Source organism: Rhipicephalus microplus, chromosome X, assembly GCF_043290135.1.
Source record: "Rhipicephalus microplus isolate Deutch F79 chromosome X, USDA_Rmic, whole genome shotgun sequence".
Lineage (NCBI taxonomy): Eukaryota > Metazoa > Arthropoda > Arachnida > Ixodida > Ixodidae > Rhipicephalus > Rhipicephalus microplus.
In genome coordinates this window covers 166,299,985-166,319,475 of record NC_134710.1, presented here as the reverse complement: position 1 = coordinate 166,319,475, position 19,491 = coordinate 166,299,985, and the positions used below count along the sequence as shown (strand labels likewise).

General features: G+C 44.2%; 2 pseudogenes; both read left to right on the top strand.

The window, feature by feature from the left end:
- The window catches only part of LOC142775138 (uncharacterized), a 38,079-nt pseudogene extending 24,785 nt beyond the window's left edge, over window positions 1-13,294 (top strand).
- A 583-nt stretch (window positions 13,295-13,877) lies between these two features.
- LOC142775137 (lissencephaly-1 homolog) lies at window positions 13,878-15,006 on the top strand (annotated as a pseudogene).
- The last annotated feature ends 4,485 nt before the right edge of the window (window positions 15,007-19,491 follow it).

Genomic DNA, 19,491 nt, shown 5'->3' with positions numbered 1-19,491 from the left:
CTATAACTTTATCGCACTCTATAGAAAATACTTAAAAAATTTTAATTAGTATTAACTTGTAACGCAGCTTGAGTGACGAAGAACCGGGCTGAGCTTTCTCAAAGTTGTTAAGGTTTGTCTTTACGCCCCGTCGCGGTGGTCTAGTGGCTAAGGTACTCGGCTGCTGACCCGAAGGTCGCGGTATTAGATCCCGGCTGTGGGGGCTGCATTGCCATAGAGGCGGAAATGCTGTAGGCCCGTGTGCTCAGATCTGGGTGCAGGTTAGAGAGACCCAGGTGGTCGAAATTTACGGAGCCGACCGCTACGACGTCACTCATAATCATAAGGTAGTTTTGGGACGTTAAACCCCACATATCAATCAATCATCATTAGGCTTTTCTACGTGCCTGCCCCGTTGGAACAGAAAAATCTTTGCCGACTTAGATGTTTTTAATCTTTAGTGGATTGTGCAGTGACAGTACTTTACCTTTTGTTTTGAAGTGAGTTGACTTGGCGACAATGGGGTATCATTTAGTAGGTGAATGGTTGCCCAAATGGTGCACACTTTTAAATGACTACCTGGGAAAACTGTCAAGAACAGCGATACAGAATTAATCACTTTTTCTTCGGTATGATGCCAGGTTTTTTTTAGAGTCTGGAACTCCATGAACGATCAAATTGTCCCTATTGGACCTGTCCTCTAGCTTGATTAGCCTAGATTGCACATGGGAATACTCGTCAGTTAGTGCTTTCACACTTTCTCTCATAGTTGTTAGTTCTCCGATCATACTACCCAGTTTATTAGATTTTGTTCTTCCAGTTCGTCTAGTCGCTTCCGGATACCAGTAATTTCAGCATGATTGTTTCTTTGTCCGGCTTTAATTGCTTTGACATAAGTAGCAAGCTCCGACTGACACTTCAAGCTCTGTAAAAAACGTGAGTGCACATCTTTCAACATATGGAATAAAAGCTTCATTTTTTTGACAGTGTTTACGGCTGAGCCTTTGTGCTGTAGTTCGGGTATTGGGCGCCGGGTTAGTTTCAATATCACCGGAACAAAGCAAAGTGTAAGCCATTGAAGAACATTCGCACTGAGTCTCGCACAACACCCGTGGGAGCGGTAAGAGCAGTAAACAGCGGTTCTTAGATCTTCTAGCGCGTAGTGAAGAAGTACACACCTGCATTGCGACGAAATAGTGGCTTAGAGCTGTGTGAAGACCACTGCTTTCGTGCCCACTGTAGGCGGCGTCAAGGTGTTTCTTCTTAGAGCTGTCCGTGGTTACTGCTGTTGTTGTCGATGGGCCTGGTCGATCATCAAAGAGTACCCAGGGGGAGTGAATGCTCCGCATGTGTTGAACGGCTACACTGACGAGGTTTGTTGTCAATAGCGGCGCACCTACTTGCACCAAGCCAGCTGAGCAAGTTGATAACCATGGCAGGATAATCGCAAGAAAGGATTGCATGGTGATAAATTAATGGCTTTCAGATGTGCGAAGACCACTGCTTTCGTACCCAAAAATTCTCAGCAGGTGCACTTCACCATACGGTCGAAAATCAATCTTGTAAGACCACAGCCTCTAAAACACTGCGGAGCTGATATACACTTCAATGCGGAACAGACCCCATATTCAGGAAGGACAGCACCCTAAGTAATACTTCGAATTCACCGTGATCTCCAAGTAGGCGGGTCGTGCAAAAACGTGCATATTTAGAGGTGCACGAGCACTAATGAACACGTGTGCAATAGCTCGTGTATTGCACACGTATGCCATAGCTCAACAGCATGCGCTTGAATGAATAAATCACCTATACAAAAATCAAGTGGCTAAGCAAGTCGCAGATCACTTCCTCTTCACGGATCGACTGGTCAAAGTACACGTCATCCACAAAGAAACAATGTGAGGGAAACCAAGAAGGTTCTCCTAAAAGCCTAGAAGGTATAATGAAAGCCGCTATCCAAGAGGCAAAGTATAATTGTGGAGTTTTGTCAAAATTTAGCGGATATGAAGTTGAGTTGGAGCGACTTCGAGCAATTCGTCGTCACGCTGAACGACGTTATAGGCCCACAACATTCATCTGCAGTTTGATGAAGACGAGACGTCTACAAAAGAAGACTCAACGTCGAATAAATGCTCTACAGTCACTACGATGAAAGTCATTATGTGAGTCGCTCAATCCCCACAAACCTCTTTCGCAAATATGGAGACTAATTCGTGGCCTACGAACATTGCCACAACAACGTCGCCCATTCTAATGCCTTGCTCCCCACCTAAGCCGACGTGAAATCGATGTAGCAGAAGACTTCTGCGCCAGGGTTGCCAACAACGGAACTGCAATCACCCTGAGTAACCTACGAAACGCAGCGATGCCCAGAGACACTCGGATGGACATTATGGTTTCTCTAGAGGAGCTTCAAGCAGCATTGGCAGCAAGCACTCGTCATCTCCTTGACCCGATGGAGTCACGTAGCCCTTGCTAACCTAGGACAAACAGCTCGGCGTGCCCTTTTAGCTGTATACAATGACTCGTAGAGCAACGGTTTGGTTCCTTCTTCGTTAAAATGGAGCCGCCTTGTGCCCCTGCTCCAACCAGGCAAATCACCATTGGACATGGTCTCTTATCACCCCATCGCACTTGCCAGCTCTTTTGAAAAGGTGATGAAGAAAATGGTGCTGAATCGCCTAGAGTGGTACCTGGAACATAAGATATACCCCGATGCTTTGACCGGCTTTCCACGGGGATGGTCTTCCATAGACAATGTTGTTGACCTTGTCACGTCTGTACAACAGCAGAAAAGCCTAAAGAGATTATCAACGGCAGTGTTTTGGATGTTAAGGGTGCATATGACAATGTATTGCTTGAAACCATCTTTGACACCGTGGCCAACATTGGAGTGGGGGCTGCGTCTACCGATAGATGTACAGTTATTCGAAGGAAAGAACCTTCTTTGATCAGACAGAAGATGGTGAAACAAGGCACCATTCTAATTATCATGGTGTACCTCAACGTGGGATCTTAAGCCCCATACTTTTCAACCTTGCGCTCATCGGCTTCGTTGACGTTCTGCCGCAATCCGTGCTGCTCTCGTTGTACGCAGATGACATGTGCATCTGGACATCAGTGGTCACGCTTCTACGCGAACGAGACAGGCTTCAGAGAGCAGCTACACTGACCTCAAACTACCTTAAAGGATGAAGACTTGAGCTGTCATTTAAGAAATGCTCACTGGTTGCGTTTTTGCGCAAGGCAATGACACCATACGTCGTAAAAATTGATAGACACACAATGAGCTATAAAAAAACACGGTTTCCAGGGAATAATAATAGATCTGGACTTGTCCTGGAGCCCTCACCTCGCTTTCATGAAAAAGAAACTCACCATGATTACCCACTTTCTAAGGTTTTTTGCGGCAAACTCTTGGGGCGCATCGGTATACGAGCCATGCTTCAACTGTACACTGCACTTTTTCTCAGTTTCATGCGCTATAGCCTACCTGTGTTCGGCAATACTCGAATAACAAACGTACGTGTCCTCCAGTCAATACAAGCTCAAGCACTGAGAATATGCCTCGGGCTTCCGAGATGCGCATCTTCAGCAGTGACTGTCACAATCACTCATGAACACCCTATCACAACGTACGATTGTGTCGATGCTTTAAGAACGCACATAAGACACGCCACCTGGATTCAATTGCATCACCTCGCCTCCCTTCAAATTTCCAGGCCAAGCTCTGCGTTCTGCACTATTATTGCTCGACATCGCATGGTGATTACTGCAAACTCCAGGCACGCAGCAAGATCGTCGTTTCCATTGTGGTGTCTACATCCACTGGAAGCCGTGACAACCATCCCCGAAGTGCGAAAGAAAAATTTGTCAAACTCAGCCCTAAAACAAACAACATTACTGTTTCTGTTTGAGAAACACAGTGGACACATTCACGTTTACACAGATTGGTCAATTACTTAAGCAAGCTCAAATGGTGCAGTGATAATTCCAGATAAATGCGTCACAATATAGTTCTGGACATGGCATCTGACATCATCCACGACTTCAGAACTCACCGCCATTCATGCCGTCCTGGAGTTCCTAGTTGAAAAACCGCAGCAGACATGGCCAATCTTATTAGACTCCAAAGCAGCCCTTCAGGGCATTGCCTCGCCATATTGTTACGGACCAAATGAGCAGCTAGTCGCTGCAAAAAGACTGCTTCATCACCGGGCTATATAGAAACAACATGACATAGCGTATCAATGAATACCGGGCTACTGCAGCATCGATGGAGACGATCGTGCAGATGAAGCAGTCCGATCTGCTCATAATGATGCCCCTCGTGCAGCTATACCATTATCAAGAACGGATGCCGCTACAAGCCTTCGATCACTAGCACGAGAACTAACACGCGCTCAGTGGAATTCACCGGAATTCACGAACGTCCGCCTTTGTAAATTGGACCCACACCTACAGCTCTGTATTCCATCAGGAATAACCAGAGCAGAGGAGCTGAGGATTGGGGTGGCCTTTAGGAATGCATATTTGTTTCGAATCTGAATGACCAGCAGCTGGACATGCGACAACTGTGGCTGCACGGACACATTTTCCCATCTTCTCGGCGAATGTCCTCGCTTCAGTGCGCCAAGAAAAGAACTGTCGAAAGTTTGAGACCTACAAGACAATCGCCAATTGTCAGAAGAAAGGGTATTAGGATACTGGCCGAGACCATTATCGGCACGCAAGGCGAGAGCGTTGTTGCACTTCTTGCGGGCAAGTGGCCTAAGGCGTTCTTCAACGTCTCTTTTCTATATCATTTTATTCCCCTTACTCCCTTCCCCAAGAGAAGGTAGCCAGCTGGTCAGAGAACTGCCTAACCTCCCTGTCCTTTCTTCTTCAATCCTCCTCCTCCTTACGAAGAAGAACTGCGTAGAAGAAAATCGCACAGCACCAAGGAAGCAGGGCCTTCTGGGGACTCCTTAGGAAGCACTGCCGTTTCAGCGTCCTACGCTTAGTTAATAATTTACGCATGAGCACTTATAGACCATACGCATCTCCATTCGAATGTACACGTCATTTGTAATAATAAATACGAACCATTTTCTAGCAAAATTTGGCTACTCTGAGTGCATCTATCTATCTATCTATCTATCTATCTATCTATCTATCTATCTATCTATCTATCTATCTATCTATCTATCTATCTATCTATCTATCTATCTATCTATCTATCTATCTATCTATCTATCTATCTATCTATAATCTTTTAGACGCTCGCGACTTTCTGCTCTCTTGGCCGTGTCAATAATGGTATCAATACCAAACTTGGTATGGCATAACATGACTATAAGACGAGTATTACTGACTAGTCATAATCTGAAAATCATGACATGTATGTCATAAATGTCATTTTTTTGCATTTTGTTGTGTTGCTGCTCTCGTGGTGGTTTCGATCAGATCAGAAACTGGTATGGTACATGACTGCTTGGCGAACGCAAGTGATAGCCCCTTACGTAGAAATCATTACATGCATGTCATCTAACAAACTGACTACATGCCACACTCATGATGCCCTCGTGGCCCTTTCACTAGCTTCAAACACACCAATTTGGTATTACGTAACGCGAACGGACGACGAAGGTAAATGACACGTGAAAACATGATAACCATGACATGCATGTTATGTGAAACATCACTACATGCTACACTCATAGTGCGATCACGTTCGTTTCGCTGTCTTCAAATATTCCAAAGTTTGTGTTACGTGACGTCAATGGATGACAAAGGTGTGTGATTGGTGCAAACATAATAATCATGACATGCTTGTCATGTAAGAAAACGAGAACAAACCTTGCTCGTGATCCGCTCGCGGCCGTTTCGCTAGCTTCACATGTTATAAATTCGGTATTACGTGACGTGCATTTACGATGAAGGTACATGACACGTCCAAACATGATACTTATGGCATGCGTGTTGTGTAAAACATGACTACACGCTACGCTCATAGCGCGCTGGCGGCCGTTTCGCTAGCTCAACATATACCAATGTTGGTATCACGTGACATGAATTGACTACAAAAGTAAATGACAGGTCCAAACATGATAATCATGATATGTGTGTCACGCAAAAACATCGCTACGAGCTACGCTCTTAGCGTGCTCGCGTCCGTTTCGCTATCACCACATATAAAAAATTTGGTATTACGTGACGAGAATGGATGACGAAAGTAAATGACACGTCTAATCATGATAATCATTATGTGCGTGTCATAAAATATGACTACAAGGTCGTTTCGCTAGCTCCACTTATACCTAATTTGTTATCACGCGACGTGAATAGACTACGAAGGTAAATGACAAGTCGAACATAGCAATAATGACATGGACGTCATGTACGGCAAAATTTACATCCGTCTCGTAACGTCGTACTGATATTAAAGGGACATATCAAACTTCTTCAATCGTACTTCACATATCTGTGATTCCCACTGTACATGGGATCTGCCAATATTTTTGTCACCTGAACAAGTTCGAGTTCCCGATTAAGTATTTCCCGGAAAGCACCACGATACTTCAAGCAAAGCGCAGCAAAATTTAGTAACACCGCACCCGTAATGATCTCCATTGGCATGAAAACGTCAATTAAACTTCACATAAAATGAATACCGGTGCGCACAATTTGAGAAGCTTTGATTTGGTTGAATGTCTGATTCTCCTGTCATTTTATAGTGCTAATAAACACCTCAGCACTTTCCCGTTAGTTAGAAGTGTCTGTATCAGTGCGCACAGTAGGCGCAGACGTTAGAATGAAGCGGGAATAAAGACAGATGGGCGTGTATGGACTTCCATATGTAACGTTAAATATTTGTGAAAAAGGAGAAGGTATCGCAACATCCCTCCACATGAAAAGGAGACGCAAACCGAGTGCAGGTGTACGTATACCAAACCAAATAAAAATAATGTGAAACAAGTGAGAGAAAGAAATAAAATATAATCAAAACGATACGTACTCGAACAAAGACAAACATTGCATCTCACTAAAGAACGATGTAAACCATTACCCAGTTCGCAAAAGCATTCGAAAAAGGGGTATTGTGATAATGCGTTTTGATGTATCGTATAGTAGTTTGGTAAATATTTTGGCGCATGGCCAGCACATTCAGTGAGCTTGACAAGATAAATATATAATTTAAGCGTACGCAAATTAGTAAGCTTTCTGAAGAAAACAAAATATGAACAAGACGAAAGACATTTGACTCATAGAAACAAAGGAAGAGAAGACCCTATTAATTAAAAATATGGTAACTTTGTCAAGATAGTTCACGTACCTCTCAATAAAAAAATTATAAATATGAACATGCTAATAAATAACTTGCTAATTAAGAACGTGATTCATGCATGGAACCTTGCAGTAGTATAATACAAACACGGAGTTTACACAACAAGACAGACAACGTTCAAACTGTTTTGCAAGTGAGAGCCTTATTCACCAAAGATTCGGCCACGTTTTCTTTAAGACACGATCGTTATAGGATTGTATTCATAATAACGTGACATAACTTTTTGAGACCTGTATGAAGCGTACTGCCAAGCTGTCTCTCATCTTTCCTTTTCTCTTTGGCAAATTATATATTGGCTCAAATAGAGTTAATAATAACAAACTAACATAGAACCACTAGTAATCAAGGATGCCAATGCTTTTGATTGGTCTCACTTTTGTTCAGACCGCAGTTCTCGAAACAACTTTACACAAGTAACAAGGGGATAGATGGGAAGTTAAAGGTAAATTGCAATAACTCAGCACGCACGTGAACGAAATTAACGGGTAGTAAGAGTGAATTTCTGTTTGTGGTATGTTGTCGGTGTTAAACTTGCACAGATCTCTCTCTCAATCCTGCAGGCCCGCTACAAAGATTGGTTTGGTGTTGTGGGCGCTACCTGTTCCTAGCCTACTGGCGCACCTGCCACAAATGGCTCACAGAATGCTGCTCTTAGGGTCTAGATTACAGATTGCATCAATCCATCTCCTCAAATCTCTTCCGGCGATAATATTTGCTTTCGTCTAAAACGCGAAATAAAATGAATTGTCGAAAAACATCCGAAAGCCTCTTTGTAAGACACTCACCATAGATAACTGTAATTTATAGACAACTGTATTTTGTTTCAATTGCATTTCTCTGCTTTAGTATCTACTTCTAATCTATAGCTTTCATCAGTGTCATTGTCCATACGTATAAAGAGCATAATATTGACATTTATTGAGATATGTTCCCATATTGGCATGGCGGGTGGAAACCACACAGTTCCCGTTTCTACCCGTTTGAACGCAGCTGCCGTTTCAGGCAAAATGCCCCTTGCTCAAAGCCAACTAGTCCTCTGCCCCCCCCCCCCTCAAAAAAAAAACGTAACGTGATACCGATGCCAAACATTTACAAAAATATATCACTAAGAACCCTAAAACGTATTTCTAAATTCATGCCAACACATAAAACAACCAATACCAGGAGCTCCGAAATATAGAAACTGCCGAAGTGTAGAACAAATTATACCTATCAGATGCTACGACATCGACTACCCTATCACTGAAACAAAAAATATAACACTTAGTATTGTGTGGTGACATAAACATCTATGTAACAGCAAACACCTAAGTGCTAGGGATTATAATACGGTGGATTTATTGCATAAAATTGTTTTCCTATTTTTTGTAGTACGCCTACAAAATTTGGTATAGGCACTGGAATGTAGTATGGCGTGTATTATGTCCCTTCCCCCCCCCTCCCCAAAAAAAAAGTTGTACATGTCGTGCTTTTTTTTCTGTTTTAGAGTGCACCCCGTGCCCTTAAACACCCGTTCCGGTGTTAAGCGGCGTCGCTCCTCGCGTCGCCATCGGTGGCGTAACCACGGTAACGTATGCATCGCACAGAAATTAGGCAAGTCGCACTAATGGGCACAGCACGTAGAAGTGTGAAGCGTCGATGGTGTCACCACTCGAACGAGTATGTGCCACAGGAATTGCGCAAACCCCACTACCATGCACGGCTATTGCGAGCGTCAAACTAAAATAAAGTATGTGCCAAATGTATTGGGAAAGAAGCAAGCAAAGAAAATTTTTGGGCAAGCCCAAACACCACGTAGAGCCGGCGCGAGTATCAAATGAAAACAAAGTATATGCCTCCGGACACGGGCGAGCAAATTTGAATAACAACTTGCTGGTAGTGGTTGTGTACTTCGACATTGCGCACTTCCTGCAACTAACATGAACCACACTTCGACCCAAACCGATGTTACTTTTGGAGAACCTTGATATAGACAGAAAAACAAAAGAGACCTATTGTTCCCAGTTATGCGCAAGAACATCCCGTTCCCATTCATCGTAACGTATCCCAGTGATGAGACGACCTCACGGAACCCTTCCATATACCCCGTCTTTGGCAAACAGGCATTGATGGAGAAATTCATTTCACCCTCGACAAAGCTTCCTTCATTATATTACGACTGGCAAACGTGTGTTCCCATTAAAAAGAGTTGCGGAAAATAAGTAGAGCTGCGGAACTGTCAATGCATACATACATATCTCTTCCAAATTGTTTTTCTCCCCTTACCGCAAAACCAAAACACCTAAACAGCTCCGCGCCGAATTCGTATTATGCAGACGCTTATTCGTTGGCATTTTTTTCTTTTTTACAACGTTTGCTTTTAAGATTTTCATCGTGTATTGATGACAGTTAGCGTGTAATTTCAGTGTTCTAAACATGAACGTACCATTATTTATTTTTTTAGTGTTAAAATGTTTTTTTATTTGTTGTTTCGTTGCTGCCTCAAAAATGGCGCTGTCAACCGCGTGAAGCATTGCTGGCTCTTATTCGTGGTCGTAAAGATGAGTAGTATGTACGCTAAAAAATTCGTTTGGCATAATTTTATTTCATTCATATACGTGTACGGCTTAAAACAACTCCTTTTCGTTTTCCTGACTAAAAGATGAGGCAAAGAACCGGGGGTTGGTCGTGAAGCATGGCTAAGCTTCTGCCCCCGGTGATAACGTCACACTTCTAAGTAAATTTTACCTGGATGCCGAGGCAGAAGTTGAACCCTTAGCTGTTGTTCAGAATAACAGCCCCAACGCTCTACCGAAGAAGCCCACACCACACGCGTACTTATATTTCGCATCAGTGTCAACTTAATTTCTCTCCTCCATGCTATTAATCAACTTGATCGGGATCGCGGCGCCATAGAGTTTCCCATAGGTAGACTGGAGGCAACTCTGGCGCTAGTGTCTGTGCGAGGGGCAACGCAAAGCGCGTCAGCCAGCATCGGAATGATGTGTAGTACACAAGTTTGTCTATTATTCGTACCTTCAGTTCCACTTGACTTCGCGTGGCTTGGAGGTACTTTGTCATGAAATGACAATCAGTCAAAATACTTTAGGTGCGAAGCAGCTCTTTGAATAGCTTGTGTAACGCTGTCCCTCCGTCCACACTACTCCCCTCGCCGCAGGTGTTGAAGCGGCGCAAAGTAGCTCATGCCCTTCTAGCAGTGCGCCTTGACGTCTTTCTCGCACGCCAGCCGTGCGCTCGCCTTGTGTCAGCTCTCTCTCACTTAACCCTCTCCACCACTCGCTGCCCTCGAGCCCATTCCTCACGTGGACATCATTTTAACTGCGTCACCTCTCTCTATCTGTAGACGAGAAGAAGCCGTGAGCCGGCGCGCGCGCGCTATAGTGCATGCGCCTCGAGAATCTCGCAGCGCCGACAATGTGGACCGCGCGCCGCTGCTTGCCGCAAGATCCCGCCGACGGGTAGGACGCCATCGAGGCACGCTTCCCGCTAGTGTGTGCGTTCCTTTCGCAGATGTCGCTGGCGTTGCGAGGGTTAGTGAAGCCGATCGCGTTCGCGAATGGCGACGTCAACAACGACGAGGCGAGGGCCTGGCAAGCCGAACGATAGCGTCGGAGTGAAAGACCAGCGACACCGACTAGGTGATAGTCGAGAACACCGATCGCGTTCGAGAATACATAAGTCACGCGGGTAACACAGACGGGACGCAAGCTAAGTAAGATGAGCGCTGTGTCTTCAAGACGTCCCGTCTCCCACACTCCAAGGCAAAAGGGTGGTAAAAGGCTTGTGGTTTGTCCTTTTGGGGACTAATGGGGCTGCCACAACCATTAGTCTATTTAAGGAATAACGGCACCGCGGCTAACAGTTAGTCCCCCCTGACAAGCTCAAGGAACTAACATTTAGTCCTCACATTTGCACCTTAGTGAGTAACCATTAGTCTCACAATTCACCTCAAAGGACTAACATTTAGTCCTCACAATTGCACCCTTTGGACAACTGTCAATCCCCACATTTACACGTTACCGGGCAACCGTTAGTCTTCACAGTTGCACCTTGCCGGACGAACGGTTGATCCACTCCAGTACTCCAATCAGATGAACTTTGTATCCTCAGTTCAAACATTGCTTTTGTTGAATTTACGCCAGGCCTAACACTTTTTAGCCTGTTTTTCTGTGCAGTGAGCAACAAATGGCGCAGAAAAGAACATGCGAGAAAGTAGTTAGCCACCTATGTGTAACTGCTTTCGCAGTCACGGCAACAACGAAAGATAAAAGCGAGACATCGAAATCTTTTTTTATACATACACATGAAGTTCCTTCATTCTTCTAAGTGAATTCATGGTGAAGCGTACAAGTCCGGTCGCTTTGTCACATCTTGTTCACTCTTTGTGTTGCATCTCCGACGGAAGCGATAGATAACAGGAATCGCAGACGCCAGCGCACGCAGCCTTCTGCCTGTTGTGTTCCCACGGCTGCACGTACAATAAGATAGTAAAAATAGTTAGGCACACGTCGCAGAAGATGAACATGCACGCGTATGACAAGTAGATGCAAGGTAATAAAAGAAGATGCGTGTAAAGTATGACACAAAAATAACTTTACCTTCACATTTCGCACAGTCCTTCTGAAGCTGCTCTGACGAAAGAGATGGATGACAGGCATCGCAGACGCTAGCGCACACAGCCTTCAGCACGGTGTGTTCCGACGTCTGTACAATAGGTATGTAAAATAGGGAGTCACACGTGGCAGAGAATGAATACGAATGCATATGAGAAATACGTGCAAGGTGAAGTAAAACATACAGATATGACATGCTAATAATTTAAACGCGATATCACACATCCTCAAAGACTCATTTTGATCCCCGTAGCGCCACAGCTTGGGAGCGGTGGCCGCAGCCACAACTCCGCGAACCACCGTGCCACCAAAAGGTCGGCGAGTCCTAAGCGAGCGACGTCGTTCAGCTCGTGCAAGGGAACGCGAGACCAAACACGGCACTGTACGCGGAGTGTCTGCCGCCAGTGAATTTCAAACAGGAGAGCGAGCGCACGCTTGGCCGCCGACACGAACAGCGCTGGGCTGGTTTTGAGCTAGCGCCGAAGAAATCGATTGCAATGCGGCCTTTTTCCAGAAACTCGAGCGAATGCAGCATGCAAACGCTAGTCCACCGCCGCGGCCAACGGATGGCGCCGATCTATTCGCGACCGACTGACGGGAAAGCCAGCAGTAATGGCAACCAATTTTCACTGAGTTCCGGCGCTAGCGAAGTCTCGCCAGCCCGTGCTGGTGCAATTACAGCGCTCGAAATACTACAACCAAGCTTGTTACCAGAACTCGCAACGTGTTTTCGACTACTCTCAACACAGCGACGAGGTCTCAGCTTAATATCTTCAGCCCGGAGCTCATCGTGGCGGCGAAGACAGACGAACACTCGGGAGGCCGACGGCAATGGCGGCCAATTTCCAGGCGGTCTCAAAGCACAGGCGAACTGCAGACGCCCAAGCTGACCTTCACGGTGCATTTCGTGCGTGCGATATACAACACGACCGAGCCCGTTGCCGGCAAGCACGATCCGTATCGCACACGCAAAAAGTAGAGTAGAATAGAGAATGATAATCTACTTGTGAAAGAATCCAGCGCTGATTTCTGACCTGAGTCAGACTGAAGTATACATCCAATAAGCCTGCCCTCTTCTCGGCCGTCATGTTCTTCGCAACTGTTGCTGTCGTGTATTGGTCGTGACTATATCTAAGCCACAGGTATAGAGCGCGGCGTGGTGACGTGTCGAGACTTGCTCCAGACTTCATGGGTGCAGCGAAACGTAAAAGCAGCAGCTCACGCTCATCCAAGCGTACACACAAGCACCACGTCGTAATTCCTGGATCTTTGAATCCACGCAGCCGTGGTCGAGCACTCCAAGCGTGACTCAACGCGAACCGTAGCCAGCAAAATACGGAGAAAGACTGAGCCAGGAGAGGAAGAGGGCGGATAGTGACCTTGGCAACGCTTTGCGCAGTGCCTGCATTTGCCGGGGGGGGGGGGGGGGCAAGCACTTCGCCGTACTCCCGACCGGGCTGCAGACATTAGGTGTCTTTCTCCTCTTCCAACTACTACCACCATTTGCCGGGCAGTTCATCCCTTTGGAGCGTGTTTGCAGACTAAGTGGTTTACACGCAGCACGTTTCCCTTTGGGGTTGCTCCTCAGTGGTCTATCCGTTCATCGCGCGCATCTATTGGGCTCCGTTACTCCTTTTCGGGTAATTTTGCCCTTGGGTGCATATCTTTGCGTTTCAAACAAACGTTTACACGAGTAAACGCTACACTGAGTTTCGAAGCAAACCATTCGGCCAGCACCCACGTCGACACCCGTTCTAACTGGGTTAACGCCGGGCGCTCCACTGCTGCTTTGCATCCAATCAGGGTCTCCTTCAGGGAGATGATTCATAGTTTTTTATTTACATAGTGTTACTGCATATGTGATTTGGGTATGAGCCGGTGGGTAGCGGGGAACGGGCAGATTAGAGAAGAGGACGTTCGGCTAGCGAGGCAAATTGACCGGAAGAAGCGAAGCAAACCCCGGATTACGCGCAGCACCAATACCTTCCCGGACTATGAAAATGGTGTTGTCCCAAAGGCAGAGGGAAGAGCTCAACAAGGCGGTTGCCGACTATATGGCATCCAATGGGTTCATGGAAGCTGCTGAAGCCTTCAATAAGGAGACAGACATGCCTGGCGACAAAGACAAGAAGTACGCTGGCCTTCTCGAAAAGAAATGTACGTCTTTAATCAGGTTGCAAAAGAAGGTGATGGAACTGGAGAGTAGACTGGCAGAGGCCGAGAAACAGTACATTTCGGGCGCACCCACACGGGAAAAGCGGTCCCCAACAGAATGGATTCCCAGGCCTCCCGAGCGGCATGCCCCCACGGGCCACCGGTCACCAGTCACCCGGGTTGCCTTACATCCTGTCTACAGCGTGGTCGTCTTTGCCTCAGAAGACGCCTCTATCAAAGCTTGGGATTAACCGGACTGGAAACTTCGAAGGAACGCTAAAGTGCCACACGGACTCCGTGCAAGACTTGGGGTTCGGCCACACTTGGAAGTTCTAGTGTCTTGTTCAGCGGGCATGATCATCAAATAGTGGAATATCCAGACATATGAGTGTATTTGTACAATGCACGGACACGACCACAACGTGTCGTCAGTGTCCTTCCTGCCAAGCGGTGACCATGTAGTGTCCTGTTCGAGAGCCAAGACCATCAAGTTGTGGGAGGTATACACGGGGTACTGTGTCAAGGCGTTCACAGACCATCGGGAATGGGTGCGCATGGTCAGAGTCAACTCCGATGGCTCCCTCTTGCCCAGCTGTTCTAATGACCACACGGTTCGTGTGCGGGTGGTGGGCACCAAGGAGTGCAAGCTGGAGCTTCCGGAGCACGACCACGTGGTGGAGTGCATCGCGTGGGCACCCGAGAGCGCCCACCTGCACCTGGAGGGCAACGGCAGCGGAGACAGCAACCGGCGGCTGGCTGGCAGTGGCGCAGGCCGGGCCCAGGGCACTGTACTCTTCCTGGCATCGGGCTCGCGGGACAAAACCATTAAGCTCTGGTACGTCTGCACAGGCCTGGCCGTCTTCACCCTGGATGGCCACGACAACTGGGTGCGTGGTGTTCCACTCCGGTGGCGAATACCTGCTGAGCTGTTAGACAACGACAAGATGTTGAGTCTCAGGGAGCTGGCATACCAGCGATGCTGCAAGATGAGGATGATGACGATGAACACTTATCGATGGCGCTCACCCACAGAGGGGGATGGGCCAAGAACCGGGTGGCAGGACACTTAAATGAAACTAAACTGAAAATGAAGCCAATCTGAAACATATTTTAAAAATAATACAACCAAAAAAACAAAAATGTTTGCTGAGCAAGCGGTCAAACCATCTCTTGTTTTTGATAGACATAACTACGAATTATAATCTAAAGATCTCAAAAGGTTGGGGTTCACTAGCACGGTAGTGTTTTAGTTGCGTTGATGTAATGAAACACAGTGGAGCATACATCCCTGCGGCAGTAACCAAATGAAGTTCCGCCAAGTGATAAAATTACTAGTAGATTTACTTGTATTCCTAGCTTTTGTAATGGGGCTACTAAAAATCTGTTTCTCTGATAAGAATAACGATGGCAGAATAAAAATAAATGTTCAATTCTTTCAATTTCATTGCACCAAGTGCATAGCGGTGACGCTTTGAGTCGAGCTTTGTTAAGGTAATAAATAAGTTGCTGAACTGCACAGCGCAATCTGGTATAAGTGACCTCTAACTGGCGGAATACAAACCACTGTTTATTCCAGCAATAGCTCAAATGCTCGAAATCTTTGACACCGGAGGCCTATCTCGCTAGCCGAACGTCCTTTTTTCTAATCTGCCTGTTCCTCGCTACCCACCGGCTCACACCCAAATCATATATGCAGTAACAATATTTGTGTAATTATTTTACCCTCAATGTCAAATGGCATTACAGAGGGGGGTGTGTTGTTACAAAAAAAAGCAGTGAATATGGTTAGATTGCTAAAAGAGATCTCTTAGAAATTCAATATTTTCCAATACATTTATATATATTATGTTTTAGCTAAAACAGGACAGAACATATTTATACCCTGTCAGCTAATTCAACAAAAAAACCTTATTATACAATGTTAGCTGATGTATCGCGGAACAAGTTGTTATCACTTATAGCGATAATGTCATCAGGAAGTCTGTTCCAGTCTTTTGATGCTCGAGGCAAAAATGAATTGAAGAACGTTTTGGTGTTGCATGAAGGGATGCCTACTTTGAGATAGTTAACAAAGCGGTGGGATATGTGCTAAGGGTGAAGAAGTAGTTCGTCATGCAGGAAGAGATGATGGTTCGTGTTCAAAAACGGAGTGCAAGAAAACTTTTCCTGGTGGAAATACTCCTGGTTCTGTTATAATTATACAATATAAAACGAATGGAGTTCTTCTAAACAAGGGGAACAGAAGTTACCAGATTATTAAAGGTGGGATCCCACATGGCTGTAGCATATTCTAGTTTTGAGCGTATTAGTGTTTTATAAAGCTGCAGTTTTAAGCCACATGGAGCATTAAAAAGGCTACGTCGTAAATAGCCAAATATGCGGGTAGCATTGATTATTATGTATTCTGTATGAGGTGACCAGTTTAGAATAGTTGTTATGTGAACTACAGGATATTTATAGTAGTTATTAGAACCCAGAAGAATGTTATTATGACCGTAAATATGTGAGGTAGTAGAGGTTTTTGATAAACACACGATTTTGCACTTTTTAGTGTTGGGGTCGATGAGCTATTTTTCAGGTACGCCAGTTATATAAAGCGTTAAAATCAGCTTCCAATATGTTTATGTCATTACCATTAGTAGTTTCTTGAAAAATCACACAGTCATCAGCAATAAAATGAACGTTTCAAGATACAATTGATGTAAGGCATTTATTATAAATAAAAAAGAGCAGGAAGCCTATGACAAATCCTTGCAGAATGCAGGAATGAACTACGTGAAAAGATTAATTGTAACTGTTGCAGTAACGAATTGTGCTCTCTTGGAGAGAAAACACTCAATCCACAGTTTGTTACCATCAAGAATTAGTTGGTGCAGTTTGTAAAGTAGCAGTCTATTGCCAACCTTGTCAAAAGCTCTTGAGAAACCTAGAAAATTGCAGTCGGCATGGTATAATTTTTTAAGAATCTGATGTAATTGATGAGTGACTGCTAATAACTGTGTTTCACAACAATACTTTTTTACGAAAGCTACGTTGTGCAAAAGTTAAAAATGAATATGATTTCAAAAAATTTACTCTCTTTCTAAATATACTAATTAAATAAGTGGGACGATAATTGTTCTGACCACTATTACCAAATTTATAGAGTAGAACGACTTTGCCGATTTTTTCATTGACTATGAATCGTAGAAGTATGCAGTGACTGTTGGAAATTTTCATTAGTACAATAGAATCGTAAGCACAAGTACCTTTATAAAACAATTGTAATATTGCCATCATAACCAGGAGGCGTATCATTTTTAAGTGATTCAATGAGGCGTACAACTCCAACGGTTCCAATAATCGTTGATGACATGGGTGAATAATTGTGTGAAATTGCGCTAGGTAAATTATTGCGGTTGTCTAAAGAAAAGTTTTCAATTAAATATTTGTTAGCAACAGCAGCGTAATGACCTTTACTAATTTCGTTACCAAATGAGTCAATCAAGGAAATATGGTTGTCGGACAGCGGCCTATTTACTCGGCCGAACTTTTTGCATTAGTTTGCAACATAGACGGAAAAGCGTTAGTAAGGAAGTTATCTATAGGTGATTTAATTGCAGATATGTAGACGTATGATGCAGATTTGTAGGCAGCAAACCGAAGGTTGTTAGTCAGTAAACATTTTGCAGCATGATAAAAACGTTTCTTTTTGTTCTATAAACGTTTGATGTGAGCTTTCTGCCATGACACACGCGCGTTTTATATGACAGTACGGCAAGGAGTATACTTCATGATTTGTCGATCAGCATCAGCTGCAAATATATTCCAACTAGTCTGCACTGAACGGTTATTCAAACTGCTTAAAAATGTGTCTAGAAGATTTGATAGTTCACTGTTAATCGTTTAAAAGGTTGCTTTCTTACTGTGGTGTATCGTTTTATTTTTTTATCTGCTTTAGCACAGGGTGCATTAAATGAAAATGATAGTAATGATTGATCACTAATGCCAGGTGTACAGGTTATAGCGAAAACAAAGTCTGGTTCATTTGTTAATATCAGATACAGAATCCTAGCACTGCTAGTAGTTGCCCTAGGGACGTTACTACTTCTGTCAGAGAAAACACTCAACATAGGGTAATAAATTCTCTCGGCTGTGACGATGTTAATGAGTAAGGTGCGTTTGCATTTCATATTTACAAAAGTCAAAATATCCGAGCAGAAACAAAGGATGTGATAAAGATCGTGTGCACTTAATAATAATTGCGTCATGAAGTTCATCGGCAAAAGCTAAAGATGAAGACGGTAATTGATAGCTTATTTCTAATATTATAATGCGGTTGCCGATGGTTACTATAGCTCAAACTAGCTCTAGTTCAGTAATAATATGGGGACAGGAAGAAGAAATGCTTTGTTGGAAAGAATGCCGCCTCCTATCCGATCTCAATGATATATGTGAAAATGGTTTTCGTCATCCAAGATTACTTGATCACGGACATGTGCATGATTGGATGTAAAAACAGCGCAAAAATACATACAAACACACAAGAAGAGACGACAAGGTGCTGAACTTGCAAATAATTTTTATTAGAAGAAACACAAACATATATCAGACAGAAGACATAATCACATGGCAAAACATGGCGGCTGCGCAGCAGAGCTAACAGGGTACAGAAAAGAATCTAATCACAAAAAATTGACACTTACGTAAACACTTAAGAAAAGAAAAGCAAAAAAGAAATAATGATCACAACTACTTGCAAAAACATGTGTGACCATCTAAAATACTAACAATCGCTTTAACCCGACAGCGCTGAACCCAGGCATCCAACCTCATTTTCACCAAGTGCCTTGGACCGTTTGCTCACGCCTCTCTCCCTCTCAATTTCAATGTAAACAGACTCCATCACCTCTCTAGTACAGAAACGTTTCCAATAAAATATTTGTTAGGAACATCAGCGCAATGGCCTTCACTAATTTCGTTACCGAATGAGTCAATCAAGGAAATGTGGTTGTCGGACAGCAGCCTATTTACTGGGCAGAACTTTTTGCGTTAGTTTGTAACATAGACGGAAAAGTGTTAGTAAGAAAGTTATCTATAGGTGATTTAATTGCAGATATGTAGACGTATGATGCAGATTTGTAGGCAGCAAACCAGGGGTGGTTAGTCGGTAAACATTTTGTGGCACGATAAAAACGTTTCTTTTTGTTATATAAACGTTTGATGTGAGCTTTCTGCCATGACACACGCGCGTTAGATATGACGGTACGGCAAGGAGTATACTTCATGATTTTTCAATCAGCATCAGCTGCAAATATATTCCAGTTAGACTGCACTGAACGGTTATTCAAACTGCTTAAAAATGTGTCTAGAAGATTTGATAGTTCACTGTTATTCGTGTAAAAGTTTCCTTTCTTACAGTGCTGTTTCGTTTTATTT